This window comes from Triticum dicoccoides, chromosome 7B, assembly GCF_002162155.2.
Source record: "Triticum dicoccoides isolate Atlit2015 ecotype Zavitan chromosome 7B, WEW_v2.0, whole genome shotgun sequence".
In the NCBI taxonomy this organism is placed as follows: domain Eukaryota; kingdom Viridiplantae; phylum Streptophyta; class Magnoliopsida; order Poales; family Poaceae; genus Triticum; species Triticum dicoccoides.
This window is the reverse complement of record NC_041393.1, coordinates 562,867,800-562,883,031: the sequence shown is the minus strand read 5'-3', so window position 1 is coordinate 562,883,031 and position 15,232 is coordinate 562,867,800.

Sequence of the window (15,232 nt, the reverse complement as noted above, 5' to 3'; positions counted from 1 at the left end):
AGGCACGAGGCGATCAAGCAACGCCAAGACAGAAACACAAAGAGAAAGAGGGTGAGGTGGACTCCCCCGGCAAGACCCTTGTCGAGGCGGCCTCCGTGGCCTCGGCAAGAGCCTTGTCGGCGAAACTTGCCCAACACCAGCGAAGCGCGCGGCCCTTGATCCTGAGGTTTCCAACGTCATCAACGACATTGAAACCAAGGCTCGGGAGGGACCCCCATGGTGGCATGCAGATCTTTGTGAAGATCACCAACACACAAGATCAAATGAAGACCAGAAGACGAGACCTTCGGCAACATCCTTGCTGACCATGGTGCCATGGCAAGACCCTTACCGGGGCCCCCGGTAAGACCCTTGCCGAAGACAACAGTGAGGCCGTGGCCAGGCCCGCGCGCACCAAGACCCCACCGTCGTTTCCATGCAGCTGCCAGCCCAGCCAGCCAGGCGAGCACCTGCGTGGCGACGTGCGGTCCCGAGGCCAACTCAGCAAGCACCTGCGTGGTGGCATGCAGGTCTTCGTGAGGATGCTTCCACCATGTCACCTTAGCAGCCTGCAAGCCTACATGGCGCTGACCGCCTCGCTGGCTTGGGAGCGTGTCCAAGCAGGGCAAGGCGGCGATAAAGCAAGGGGGACACCTCAGGGGCACATTTCATGCATTTTGCCCCATAATAACAAGTGATAAGCTTGTACAATGTACCCTTTCCACCTCCTGTACGCCACTGTAGCGCCTCCTTCAACTATAAAAGGAGGCCCAAGGTGTACTGGAGAGGGATTCGGCTCTTTGGGCAAGTCACGCTCGATAGCTAGATCAAGATCACTAATATACACACTAAAGCAGGACTAGGTTATTACGCGATATCCGCGGCCCAAACCTGAGTAAACGACCTTTGTGCTGGCTCCTAGACCTACTCTTCTCTCAACCCCGCGCCCGCCGACCACAGTAGGGATTCTTGTGATCCCATAGGTGTCGTTTCCACCGACAGGCTGTGACTGCTCTCGTCCATTCAAAGTTGTTAGTGCCTCTAAGCAGTCTATAAAGTGGTAATGCTTTTCCCCTAATCTGGAGATGAAGCGGCTCAAAGCCACCATGCACCCTGCTAGCTTTTGGACCTGCTTTAAGTCTGTTGGTGTAGCCAATTGTGACAAGGATCAGATTTTAGCTGGGTTTGCTTCAATTCCTCTATGGGAGACAATGAACCCTAGTAGTTTTCTGGCTGGAACACCGAAGAAGCATTTTTCTGGATTGAGCGTATGTCATATGTTCGGAGGTTGTCAAATGTGAGGCGGAGATCATCCACCAATGATTCGACGTGTTTAGTCTTGATGACTACTCGTCCACATATGCTTCAACTGTTTTGCCGATTTGTTTTTCCAAGCACATTTGAATCATGCGTTGGTAAGTGGCACCAGTGTTTTTAAGCCCAATAGGCATAGCGTTGAAACAGATAGGCCCGTACAGGGTGATGAACACCGTTGAGGCCTAGTCGGACTCCTTCATTTTAATCTGATGGTATCCGGAGTAAGCATCGTGGAAACACAGTGAGTTGTGTCCCGTGGTTGGTCAATGATCTGGTCAATGCGGGGCAACGGGAAAGGGTCTTTAGGGCAAGCCTTATTGAGGTCATTTAAATCGACACAAGGGCGCCGATATTTATCCTTCTTCGGCACCATGACCAAGTTGGCTAGCCAATTCGGGTGTATGATTTCTCTGATGAACCCGGCCTCAAGTAATTTAGCTAGCTCCTCCCCCATAGCTTGTCGTTTGGGTTCGGAAAATCGGCGCAGTGTTTGCTTGACTAGTTTGAACCCTTTGATTATGTTGAGATTGTGTTCGGCCAGTCTACGTGGGATCCCAGGCATGTCCGAAGGGTGCCAGGTGAAGATATCCCAATTTCACGTAGGAACGCGCGTAAAGAGGTGTCTACTGTCGTATCCAGTTGTCCTGTGATGGACATTGTTTTATTAGGATCCGTGGGTGCACTAGAAATTTAACTATTTCATATGATGGCTTGAAAGAGGTGGATTTAGGTCTCTTGTCAGGTATTACATCATCCTTGTCCACTATGGATCGTAGGGTGGTTAGTGTCGGTGTCAAAATCGGCGGATCTCGGGTAGGGGGTCCCAAACTGTGTGTCTAAGGTTGGTGGTAATAGTAGACGGGGGACATGATGTTTACCCAGGTTCGGGCCTCTCTATGGAGGTAATACCCTACTTCCTGCTTGATTGATCTTGATGAATATGAGTATTACAAGAGTTGATCTACCACGAGATCGTAATGGCTAAAACCCTAGAGGTCTAGCATATATGATTATGTTTCTGCCCTACGGACTAAACCCTCCGGCTTATATAGACATCGGAGGGGACTAGGGTTATATAAAGTCGGTTATAGAGAAAGGAATCTTCATATCTGGTCACCAAGCTTGCCTTCCACGCCAAGGAGAGTCCCATCCGTACATAGGAGAGAGTCTTCGGTCTTGTATCTTCACAACCCATCAGTCCGGCCCATGTCAATAGTCCGGACGCCTGAGGACCCCTTAATCCAGTACTCCCTCAGTAGCCCTGAACCAAGCTCCAATGACGAGGTGTTCGGCGCGTAGATTGTCTTCGGCATTGCAAGGCGGGTTCCTCCTCCGAATACTCCAAAATAGTCCTCGAACACAAGAATTGTGTCCGGCTCTGCAAAACAAATTCCACACACAACCGCAGAGAGTATAATATTTCATGAGTTCAATCTGTTGATAACTTTTCATAGTGGGGCATCACGTCACTGCCCGGCCATTATTTCAGCCGTTTTTTAGCCTGCCGCTTCATATTTCGAGATGCGGTTCCATTGGCACGTCTTGTCAAAGCAGAATCCTGTCTCCTTATTGCGGGATTCTCATCAACACGGGCGTGGGCAACCCAACCATTCTGTTGGCATGATTCCTTGGGAATAGGCAGGTTTTAAGGCCTAGGAGGGGGTGTTTGATATTCATCGCCTTTATAAAGGGGCTAAGACCCGTCCTTTCTCCTGTAGGCCAAACCTTTCCTCAACCTCTCCCACCTCGAGTTCCAGCTCCCAAGGTTCAATTTAATCACTTCACGCTTCCCAATCATGTCTAGACCCAGCTCTCAAGGCCGATGGGTGGCTTGCTCTATCACAGAGGAGGATATCATGAAGCTCCGGGAGGCAAGATACCTGACCGTGGAAATCCCCCACAGGCTTCCTGCTCAAGGGCAGGTTATTCCTACTCCCATATCCGGCGAGAGGGTCGTATTCATCTCCCACTTCCTCCGAGGGTTAGGTTTCGCTCTTCATCCCTTCGTTTGAGGGCTCATCTTTTATTATGGGCTAGATTTTCACGATCTAGCTCCGGACTCCTTTCTTCATGTCTCGGCATTCATTATCACGTGCGAGGCCTTCCTCCGTATCCCCCCTCACTTCGGATTATGGCTCAAGACCTTCAATGTGAAGCCGAAGGTAGTCGACGGGAAACAGGCGGAGTGTGGCGGTGCAGCGGTGAGCAAACTCTCCAATACTACTTGGCCAAAGGGCTCCTTCACAGAAACTTCCGACATGTGGCAGCGGGAGTGGTTTTACATCACTAAACCCCGTGGTACTAGGTGGGCAGCTACACCTGCGTTCCGATCTGGCCCTCTGTTACAACTCACATCAAGGATTAATAAGGGGCTGGACTGGGGATCCATTGGTGAAGTGCAGACGTTGCAAAGCTGCATTTGGAGCCTCATTGAAAAGGACACCGGTCTCATCAACGTAATCCAAGTAATGTTGGTCCGTCGGGTCCTACTGTGCCAGCGATGGCCTCTCCGTATGTGGGAGTTCAATCCGGAAGGACCACGAACCCTTCAGCACTTCTCCGACACGACGCTCAAAGGAATGTGGAAATTATTCTTCAAAACACGAAAACAGTGGCTGGATACTACAGAGGACATCGGCCTTGACTGCAACCATCTGGATACCTCGGTAATCACTCAACCCTCGAACACAGCTTAGTTAAATTTCTCATAACAATATGCTGAGAAAACCATACTCGGACAGGGCTGGATAAAGAAGGCGGAGAGGATTAGGTGTTCGGCCCCTCTTCCCGAAGACTCAGCTGATCCGGTGTTAACAAGGATGCTGGCTCCGGCGCCATATCAAGTGCCAGCGGAGGAAGACAAGGAGGAGAGCAAAAAGGCCCACGGCCGCCCCCATTCTAGAGGTATGCCAGGCACCTCGTCCGGGGAGACTCGAACTCCCTCTTCCAAAGATGAAAGGGAAGGAGAAACTGACATCCCTTCTTCCCATGGGAAGAAGAGGATCGCCTCCGAAGACATGAAGATAAAGGCTTCTAAGCGAGGGAAGATATCCCTGTCAGGGGGTTCTGGTTCGGGAGGTGACGTTGACACGCAGTCCCTCCATAAAGATAGGCCCTTAGCTGAATCATAAGTGAACAAGGGTGTTCTAAACATATTCGTTCTTTCCTGGTTGCAAGGGTAACATTCAAGATATATGTTTGCAGTCCAGCATGCAGCCTTCCTCAACAGTCCTCCTCCTTAGGGGATCTTCTTCCGAAGATGATGGAGAGCGAGACGCCTCCACAGATCTCCCCGCCTGATACGTCTCCAACGTATCTATAATTTTTGATTGTTCCATGCTATTATATTACCCCTTTTGGATGTTTATGGGCTTTATTTTACACATTTATATCATTTTTGGGACTAACCTACTAACCGGAGGCCCAGCCCGTATTATTGTTTTTTTGCCTATTTTAGTATTTCGAAGAAAAGGAATATCAACCGGAGTCCAAACGGAATGAAACCTTTGGGAGCATGATTTTTGGAACGAACGTGATCTAGAGGACTTGGAGTACAAGTCAAGAAACATCCTAGGCCTCCACGAGATAGGAGGGCGCCCCCCCCTGTAGGGTGCACCCCTGTCTCGTGGGCCCCTAGGGCGTCCACCGACGTACTTCTTCCTCCTATATAAGCCTACGTACCCCAAAAGCGTCCAGGGGCAGGACAACACACAATTTCCACCATCGTAACCTTCTGTATCCGTGAGATCCCATCTTGGAGCCTTCGCCGGCACTCTGCCGGAGGGGGAATCGACCATGGAGGGCTTCTACATCAACATCCTTGCCTCTCCGATGAGTTGTGAGTAGTTTACCATAGACCTATGGGTCCATAGTTATTAGCTAGATGGCTTCTTCTCTCTTTTTGGATCTCAATACAATGTTCTCCCCCTCTCTTGTGGAGATGTATTCGATGTAATCTCTTTTTGCGGTGTGTTTGTCGAGATCCGATGAATTGTGGGTTTATCATCAGATTTATCTATGGATAATAATTGAATCTTCTCTGAATTCTTTTATGTATGATTGACTTATCTTTGCAAGTCTCTTCGAATTATCAGTTTGGTTTGGCCTACTAGATTGATCTTTCTTGCCATGGGAGAAGTGCTTAGCTTTGGGTTCAATCTTGCGGTGTCCTTACCCAGTGACAGAAAGGGTTGCAAGGCACGTATTGTATTTTTTCCATCGAGGATAACAAGATGGGGTGTATATCATATTGCTTGAGTTTATCCGTCTACATCATGTCATCTTGCTTAATGCATTACTCTGTTCTTATGAACTTAATACTCTAGATGCATGCTGGATAGCGGTCGATGTGTGGATTAATAGTAGTAGATGCAGGCAGGAGTCGGTCTACTTGTTATGGACGTGATGCCTATATACATGATCATGCCTAGATAACGTCATAATTATTCTCTTTTCTATCAATTGCTTGACAATAATTTGTTCACCCACCGTAATACTTATGCTCTCGAGAGAAGCCTCTAGTGAAACCTATGGCCCCCAGGTCTATCTCTTATCATATTTGCTTTCAATCTACTTTTATTTGCATCTTTATTTTCTGCATCTATATTATAAAATACAAAAAATATATTTATCTTATCATACTTTATCAGATCTCACTTTCGCAAGAGGCCGTGAAGGGATTGACAACCCCTTTGTCGCGTTGGTTGCGAGTTCTTTATTTGTTTGTGTAGGTTCGTGGGACTTTTTGAGGAGCCTCCTACTGAATTGATACCTTGGTTCTCAAAAACTGAGGGAAATACTTATGCTACTATTGCTGCATCACCCTCTCCTCTTCGAGGAAAACCAACGCAAGCTCAATATGTAGCAAGAAGGATTTCTGGCGCCGTTGCCAGGGAGGTCTTCGCTCAAGTCAAGACATACCAAGTACCCATCACAAACTTATCTCCCTCGCATTTACATTATTTGCCATTTGCCTCTCGTTTTTCTCTCCCCCACTTCACCCTTGCCGTTTTATTCGCCCTCTCTTTCCCAATCTTCTCCTCTCTTTTCCGCTTGCCTTTTTCTGTTTGCTTGTGTGTTGGATTACTTGTTGCCATGGCACAAGATATACCAAATTGTGTGATTTCTTGAACACCAATAATAATGATTTCCTTAGTACTCCAATTGCTCCTCTTAATGATGTTGAGTCTTGTGAAATCAATGCTTCCTTGCTGAATCTTGTTATGAAAGATCAATTCACCGGCCTTCCTAGTGAAGATGCCGCTACTCATCTAAACAACTTTGTTGATTTGTGTGATATGCAAAAGAAGAAAGATATGGGTAACAATATTGTCAAATTGAAGTTATTTATGTTTTCACTTAGAGATCGTGCTAAAGTTTGGTTTTCGTCTTTGCCTAAAAATAGTATTGATTCTTGGAACAAGTGCAAAGATGCTTTTATCTCTAAGTATTTTCCTCCCGCTAAGATCATCACTCTTAGGAACGATGTTATGAATTTTAAACAACTTGATCATGAGCATGTTTCCCAATCTTGGGAAAGAATGAGATTGATGCTTCGCAATTGCCCTACTCATGGTTTGAATTTATGGATGATCATACAAAAATTTTATGCCGGTTTGAACTTTGCTTCTAGAAATCTCTTAGATTCTGTCGCGTGAGGCACGTTTATGGAAATCATGTTAGGAGATGCTACAAAACTTCTTGATAATATTATAGCTAATTATTCTCAATGGCACACCGAAAGGTCTTCTAGTAAAAAAAGTGCATGCTATAGAAGAAATCAATGTTTTGAGTGGAAAGATGGATGAACTTATGAAATTGTTTGCTACTAAAAACACTCCTTTTGATCCCAATGATATGACTTTGTCTTCCTTGATTGAGAATAATAATGAATCTATGGATGTGAATTTTGTTGGTAGGAATAGTTTTGGAAACAATGCTTATAGAGGAAACTTTAATGCTAGACCGTTTCCTAGTAATTCCTCTAATAATTATGGAAATTCATACAATAATTCTTATGGAAATGACAATAATATGCCCTCTGATTTCAAGAATAGTGTGAAAGAATTTATGATTTCTCAAAATAATTTTAATGCTTTGCTTGAAGAAAAATTGCTCAAAGTTGATGATTTGGCTAGGAACGTTGATAGACTTTCGCTTGATATTGATTCTGTTAAAATTAGATCTTATCCTCCTAAGCATGATATCAATGAGTCTCTCAAAGCAATGAGAATTTCCATTGATGAGTGTAAGGAAAGAACCGCTAGATTGCGTGCAAAAAAGATAGCTTAAAAGCGTGTTCTTCTAGTTTCTATGAAAATAATGATGAGGATCTTAAAGTTATTGATGCGTCTCCTATTAGATCTATGTTTTGCAATATGAATTTTGATGATTATGGGACTGATGATGAATCAACTTTGCCTAGAAGGCGTCCCAAGAATTCAGAGTTTTTTGATCTTGATGCTAATTTTGGTAAAAGTAAAATTGGAGAAGTCACAACTTTAAATAGCATTGAACCTACTATCTCAGATTTCAAGGAATTTGATTATGATAATTGTTCTTTAGAAGGTTGTATTTCCTTGTTGCAATCCGTTGTTAATTCTCCACATGCTTATAGTCAAAACAAAGCTTTTACCAAACATATTGTTGATGCCTTGATGCAATCTTTTGATGAAAAACTTAATTTGGAAGTTTCTATACCTAGAAAACTTAATGATGAGTGGGAACCTACTATAAAGATTAAAATCAAAGATTATGAGTGTTTTGCTTTGCGTGATTTGGGTGCTAGTGTTTCCATGATTTCGAAAACTTTATCTGATATTCTAGGTTTCCATGATCTTGATGATTGCTCGTTAAATTTGCACCTTGCGGATTCCACCATTAAAAAGCCAATGGGAAGGATCAATGATGTTCTTATTGTTGAAAATAGAAATTTGGTGCCCGTGGATTTTATCGTTCTTGATATAGATTGCAATCTTTCTTGCCCTATTATTCTTGGTAGACCTTTCCTTAGAACGATTGGCGCAATCATTGATATGAAGGAAGGGAATATTAGATTCCAATTTCCATTAAAGAAAGGCATGGAGCACTTTCCAAGAAAGAAAGTCAAATTACCTTATGAATCTATCATGCGGGCTACTTATGAATCAAGTGCCAAAGATGGCACTCGTTGGATCTATCTTTGCTTGTATTCCTAGCTAGGGGCGTTAAACGATAGCGCTAGTTGGTAGGCAACCCAATTTTCTTTGTGTTTTTTGTTTTTGTTCCTGTTTAGTGTTAAATTTTGTTTCTAATTTCTGTTTAGATGTGTTTTTAGCTTTAAATTAGTGTTTGTGCCAAGTAGAACCTATAGGATAAACTATGATGATAGTTGATTTGATTCTGCTGAAAAACAGAAACTTTGTGCTCACGAGAAAATATTCAATAAATCACAGAAACGTGCTTTTGCATTGATTCATTTTTATGATGATCAATAAACAAATTTTCCAGTACGTAAAATTTTTGTAGGAGTTTTAGAGGTCCATAAGTTTGCGTTAGTTACAGATTTCTACAGACTGTTCTGTTTTTGACAGATTCTGTTTTTCGTGTGTTGTTTGCTTATTTTGATGCATCTATGGCTAGTAAAATAGTTTATAAACCATAGATAAGTTGGAATACAGTAGGTTTAACACCAAAATAAATAAAGAATGAGTTCATTACAGTACCTTATGTGGTGGTTTTGTTTTCTTTCACTAACGGAGCTTATAAGATTTCTTGTTGAGTTTTGTGTTGTGAAGTTTTCAAGTTTTGGGTCAAGCTTTTATGGACTATGGAATAAGGAGTGGTAAGAGCCTAAGCTTGGGGATGCCCAACGAACCCCAAGATATTCAAGGATAGCCAAAAGCCTAAGCTTGGGGATGCCCCGGGAAGGCATCCCCTCTTTCGTCTTCGTTCATTGGTAACTTTACTTGGAGCTATATTTTTATTCGCCACATGATATGTGTTTTGCTTGGAGCATCATGTATTATATTATTCTTTTCTTTTTAGTTTACCACAATCATACTTGCTGTACACACCTTTTTTGAGAAGCCTATTTTATTAGAATTTGCTAGAATACTATATGTGCTTCACTTATATCTTTTGAGTTTGATAGTTTTTGCTCTAGTGCTTCACTTATATCTTTTAGAGCACGGTGGTGTCTTAATTTTGGAGAAATTGCTAGTCTCTCATGCTTCACTTTTATTATTTTTAGAGTCTTTTAGAACAGCATGGTATTTGCTTTGGTTACAAATTTGGCCCTAGAATGATGAGCATCCAAGTTGGGTATAATAAAAACTATCATAGAAATTGAATTGGATGCTATGATCAATTTGTTGCTTGATAATTGTTTTGAGATATAAAGGTAGTAATGTTAGGGTCATGCTAGTGGATAATTATGAAATTGAGAAACTTTTGTTGAAGTTGGCATGTCCCGTAGCATGCACGTATGGTAAAAGTTGTGTGACAAATTTGTTGCATGAGGTGCTCTTTTGATTGTCTTCCTTATGAGTGGCAGTCGGGGACGAGCGATGGAATTTTTTCCTACCAATCTATCCCTCTTGGGGCATGCGTAGTAGTACTTTGCTTCGAGGGCCAAGTAGACTTTTGCAATAAGTATATGAGTTCTTTATGACTAATGTGAGTCCATGGATATACGCACACTCATCCTTCCACTTTGCTAGCTTTTCTTATTACCACTCAACTCTCGCCGGTATTGAACCCATTATTTACCTTCCTCAAAACCGCCACCATACCTACCTATTATGGCATTTCCATAGCTATTCTGAGATATAACGCCATGCAACTTTCCACCGTTCCGTTTATTATGACACGTTTCATCATTGTCATATTGCTCTTTCCATGATCACGTAGTTGACATCGTATTTGTGGCAAAGCCACCTTCGTAATTTTCATACATGTCGCTCTTGATTCATTGCATATCCTGGTACACCGCCGGAGGCATTCACATAGAGTCATATCTTGTTCTAGGTTTGAGTTGTAATTTTTGAGTTGTAAATCCATAAAAGTGTGATGATCTTCATTATTAGAGCATTGTCCTAGTGAGGAAAGGATGATGAAGACTATGATTCCCCCACAAGTCGGGATGAGACTTCGGAGTTTATAAAAATAAAAGAGGCCAAAGAAGCCCACCAAAAAGAAAAAAAAAGAAGAGAAAAAAGGAAAAGAAAAAAAGAAAAAAAGGAAAAGAGAAAAAAATTTAGAGAAAAAGAGAGAAGGGACAATTGCTACTATCTCTTTTTCCACACTTGTGCTTCCTCAAAATGCTCTAGGTCTTCGTGAGCAAGCAAGTTGGATGCACACCCACTTAGTTTCTTTTGTTGAGCTTTCATATATTTATAGCTCTAGTGCATCCGTTGCATGGCAATCCCTACTCACTCACATTGATATCTATTGATGGGCACCTCCATAGCCCGTTGATACGCCTAGTTGATGTGAGACTATCTTCTCCCTCTTTTTGTCCTTACAACTACCACAATAGACCACCATAGTGATATGTCCATGGCTTGCGCTCATGTATTGCGTAAGAGTTGAAAAAGCTAAGGCGTGTTAAAAAGTATGAAACAATTGCTCGCTCGTCATCGGGGTTGTACATGATGGGAGTATTTTGTGTAATGAAAATGAAGCATGGCCTAACTATATGATTTTGTAGGGATAAGCTTTCTTTGGCTATGCTATTTTGATAGGACATGATTATTTGTTAGTATGCTTTGAAGCATTATTATTTTTATGTTTTATAAGCTTTTATCTTGAATCATTTGGATCTGAACATTCATGCCACATTAAAGAAAATTACATTGAGAATTATGCTAGGTAGCATTCAACATCAAAAATTTCTTTTTTATCATTTACCTACTCGAGGACGAGCAGGAATTAAGCATGGGGATGCTTGATACGTCTCCAATGTATCTATAATTTTTGATTGTTCCATGCTATTATATTACCCCTTCTGGATGTTTATGAGCTTTATTTTACACATTTATATCATTTTTGGGACTAACCTACTAACCGGAAGCCCAGCACGTATTGCTGTTTTTTTGCCTATTTCTGTATTTCGAAGAAAAGGAATATTAAACGGAGTCCAAACGGAATGAAACCTTCAGGAGCGTGATTTTTGGAACGAACATGATCCAGAGGACTTCGAGTACAAGTCAAGAAACAGCCGAGGCCTCCACGAGATAGGAGGGCGCCCCCCTGTAGGGTGCGCCCCCCTGTCTCGTGGGCCCCTCAGGCGTCCACCACGTACTTCTTCCTCCTATATAAGCCTACGTATCCCAAAAACATCCAGGGGCAGGAAGAAACACAATTTCCACCACCGTAACCTTCTGTATCCGTGAGATCCCATCTTGGAGCCATCGTCGGCACTCTGTCGGAGGGGGAATCGACCATGGAGGGCTTCTACGTAAACATCCTTGCCTCTCCGATGAGTTGTGAGTAGTTTACCATAGACCTACGGGTCCATAGTTATTAGCTAGATGGCTTCTTCTCTCTTTTTGGATCTCAATATAATGTTCTCCCCCTCTCTTGTGGAGATCTATTCGATGTAATCTCTTTTTGCGGTGTGTTTGTCGAGATCCGATGAATTGTGGGTTTATGATCAGATGTATCTATGGATAATAACTGAATCTTCTCTGAATTCTTTTATGTATGATTGACTTATCTTTGCAAGTCTCTTCGAATTATAAGTTTGGTTTGGCCTACTAGATTGATCTTTCTTGCCATGGGAGAAGTGCTTAGCTTTGGGTTCAATCTTGCGGTGTCCTTACCAAGTGACAGACACTACTAGAAACCCCCATATTTCCGACGGTGAAATGTAAAAGCCGACAGGCCGTCGGTTATTACAGTAATAGCTGACGGTAGTTGTAATGGCCGACGGTTAGTGTCAACTCACAAGTATTACCACTAATAGCCGACGGTATACTAGAATGCCCGACGGTGAAAATTCACCCCTCGGGTATCCAACTTAATGCCCGACGGTTAATTGTAAGGCCCGACGGTTTTTTCTACACCCATAGGGATGACATGTAATGGCCGACGGGTTTCCCTACACCCACGGAGATTACATGTAATGCCCGACGGTTTTTGGTACACCCTCGGGGATTACATGTAATGCCCGACGGTTTTTGCCACACCCACGGGGATTACATGTAATGCCCGACGGTGAAATTTAATAGCCGAAGGTGAAAACAAAACTCTCATCTATGAGTGAAAATGGCCGAAGGTACATGTGTGCCTCTCGGTTATTTGAGAAAATACCTGACGGTGTATAGTGATAAACTACGATTAACTTTCCCTCTCGATGATATGTTTCAGTGGACAACATCGATAAGTGTAGAATGACCGATGTTATATTCTTCATTAATGGGATATCCTGGCTCATTGGGGTGTTGATCCTGATCCGACCTATGGGCATGGCAGCCGGATCCCAGCGGCGGTGTTGGTCGTGCGATGGGGACCAACGACTGGAGGAGGGCAGTGCGACTGGGCGTGGTTGGTGGCGGCGGCCATGTGCGGTTTGGATCCTGGGCGGTGGCCGGTGTGGCCCAAATTGTCCTCGGTTGCACATCACTGAGATGCCCATGTCCAGGGCTGAGCTGCTCCGACAGTCTGATGGCTTTGACTACGATTCCTTCTCGGTTTAGAGACGGTGAAGAATGTGTTTTGGATCCTTCCTAAATGGCTCATCCGGCATGGCCCGGTGGGGTGGTAGCCATCCCTCCAAGCTCTAGTGGTGGTGCACTCCGGCAGTTGCCAGAGCGTCAGGGCTTCGCGGTGGCAATGCGACTGTGGATGGTCATGCTGGATCTGGGCTGCTAGATTTGGGGCTTTGAAGGTGGTCTGGCAGATGCACACTTGTCGGTTGGTGTCTCTTGGGGCAGATCTGGGTGAAGATCTAGTCTTCGGCCAGTGGTCGAAGCAGGAGATGGCGACTTACCGACTCTGTTTCCTTCTTGAAGGCATTATCGTGGTGAAGCTCCAAACTTCTCCCGCTACCTCCGGGGGAAATCCTTGATTAGTTGATCGGATGATGCCAGCGCTCTTGTGTTGTTACCCCCTTTGGATCATCATTCTTGGAGGTATGCAGCGGCTCGAGGGACAAGTCGGACGTTTCTGCGATGTAGTGCGTTACAGGTGATGCATCGATGGCGTGGAGTCTCGGCGGCGTGGCGCAGAAGGCTCTCAGCGATGGTTGTGTCAGGCTGGACGAGCGTAAGGGTGGCATTGTCTGGCGTCATGGCAGCATTCACAACAGGCCTGGCAAGGTCAATGTGTCGGTACCTATTCTAAAGATGGATCTATGGAAGTCGGTGGTGGCAGTCTCTTGAGCATGCGTAAGCGGTGCCCGCTGAGAGTCCGCTTGACCGGGTTGTGCCCCCGACTTGTCGTTGGGCGGCTTGGTTTACGCCTCCGGTTTTAGATGTTGGGCTTTGGTGTGATGTGTGGGCATGTGGCCCTGACCATGTGCACCTTCTTCATCAAATTGATAGGAGTATCGAGGGAGGTTGCTAGCAAGGTGGCCTGAGACTTATTGATGTATTAATTTATAATATTTTAATGAATAATTAGTAAAATAGATGTGTGCATCACCCGATGTAGAAGCCGGGGTTCATTCTCCTTTTTTTGAGTTTAAAATTATGCAACGTATATTTCAATTTGTATTCGTAAGTGTCTTTTCTCAGGTATACATTTTTAAATAATTTTTTACGTCGCATTTTTAAGTGTTGTCAAGATGCGCGGGGGTGAAAGTTTCAATCCACACGCGCGAAGATTTAAAAAAAAAAGACACGCGCACAAAACGAAAAAAACATTGAAATAGCTCACGCAGCACGAAGCCACGATCTCAACTTCCTCTAACCACTCCCTGGGCCGTCGTGAACCTCGCCACCGCCCAGCTTAGCCTCATCCATTCCACATCACCTATGGTCGGGGAGACATGAGCAGTTCTCCACCCAGATCCCGTCTCTCAGCCGTTCTGGCAGCGGCCGACAGCACTCGGCAAGTTACGGTGCTAGGTCGGTGCCTCCTTTCTCTGTCTCCCCCCGGACTTCCTCTCTCACCTCGCCTTAATCTCTTATTTTTATTTTCTTCATGCAGCAAAGCACGGCGAGCGGTGGTGGCGGGAAACGGCGAGTGGCTGTGCATGCTGTTGTGGGAGTGGTGGTGGCGGCAAACGGCGAGCGGCGGCGGCACGGGCTGATGGGCGAGCGGGGGCTGGGGGTCCAGGGCTGATGGCCGAGCGGCGGGGCATGCTAATGAGCGACCGGCGCTGTGGGCTGATCTTCTACGCTGATCAGTTCTCATTCGCATGCACGGTAAAGGAGGCGGCAGATCCATATCTCTAGCGAACAGCCGCCCGAGGCAAGGTCTTCTCGCCACCTAGCCAGAAGTTTGATCCTTCCGAAGAGGTACCGTATCACAATAATGAAATCCCATCCATCTGCTTTTTCTTAATTCATACATGCTAGAGTACATATGTTTCCATTCATCTGGATTTTTCTACGAATCATTGTCCAAGCAGATCCCGTCCACCAGTGAGATTGCCAAATTCTGGTAGTTGTACGTACCACCTCTTTGGTTCCATCGTATCAATTACTCGCCAGTAATAATAGTACTTATCTGCAATCTAAGGTTTCAACCCAAGTTAATCTAGTCTCATTGATTCTGAATGTCAAATCCTTGCTAGCTAGGATGTCAAATATGTACGGGTCACAGAACTATGCTGGTAAAACAACTACGTACAAACAAGGGAATAGTACTAGCTTAGCTTCGTACAACTACTTGTTCCCTAGAAGATATTCTTGGATCTTGTGTGTGTGTTATGTTTGCTTGGCTGGTGCATACCGAGACATGTGTGTGTAGGCCAGGGGAAAAAATAGAAGGGGGGAAACGCATCAATTGT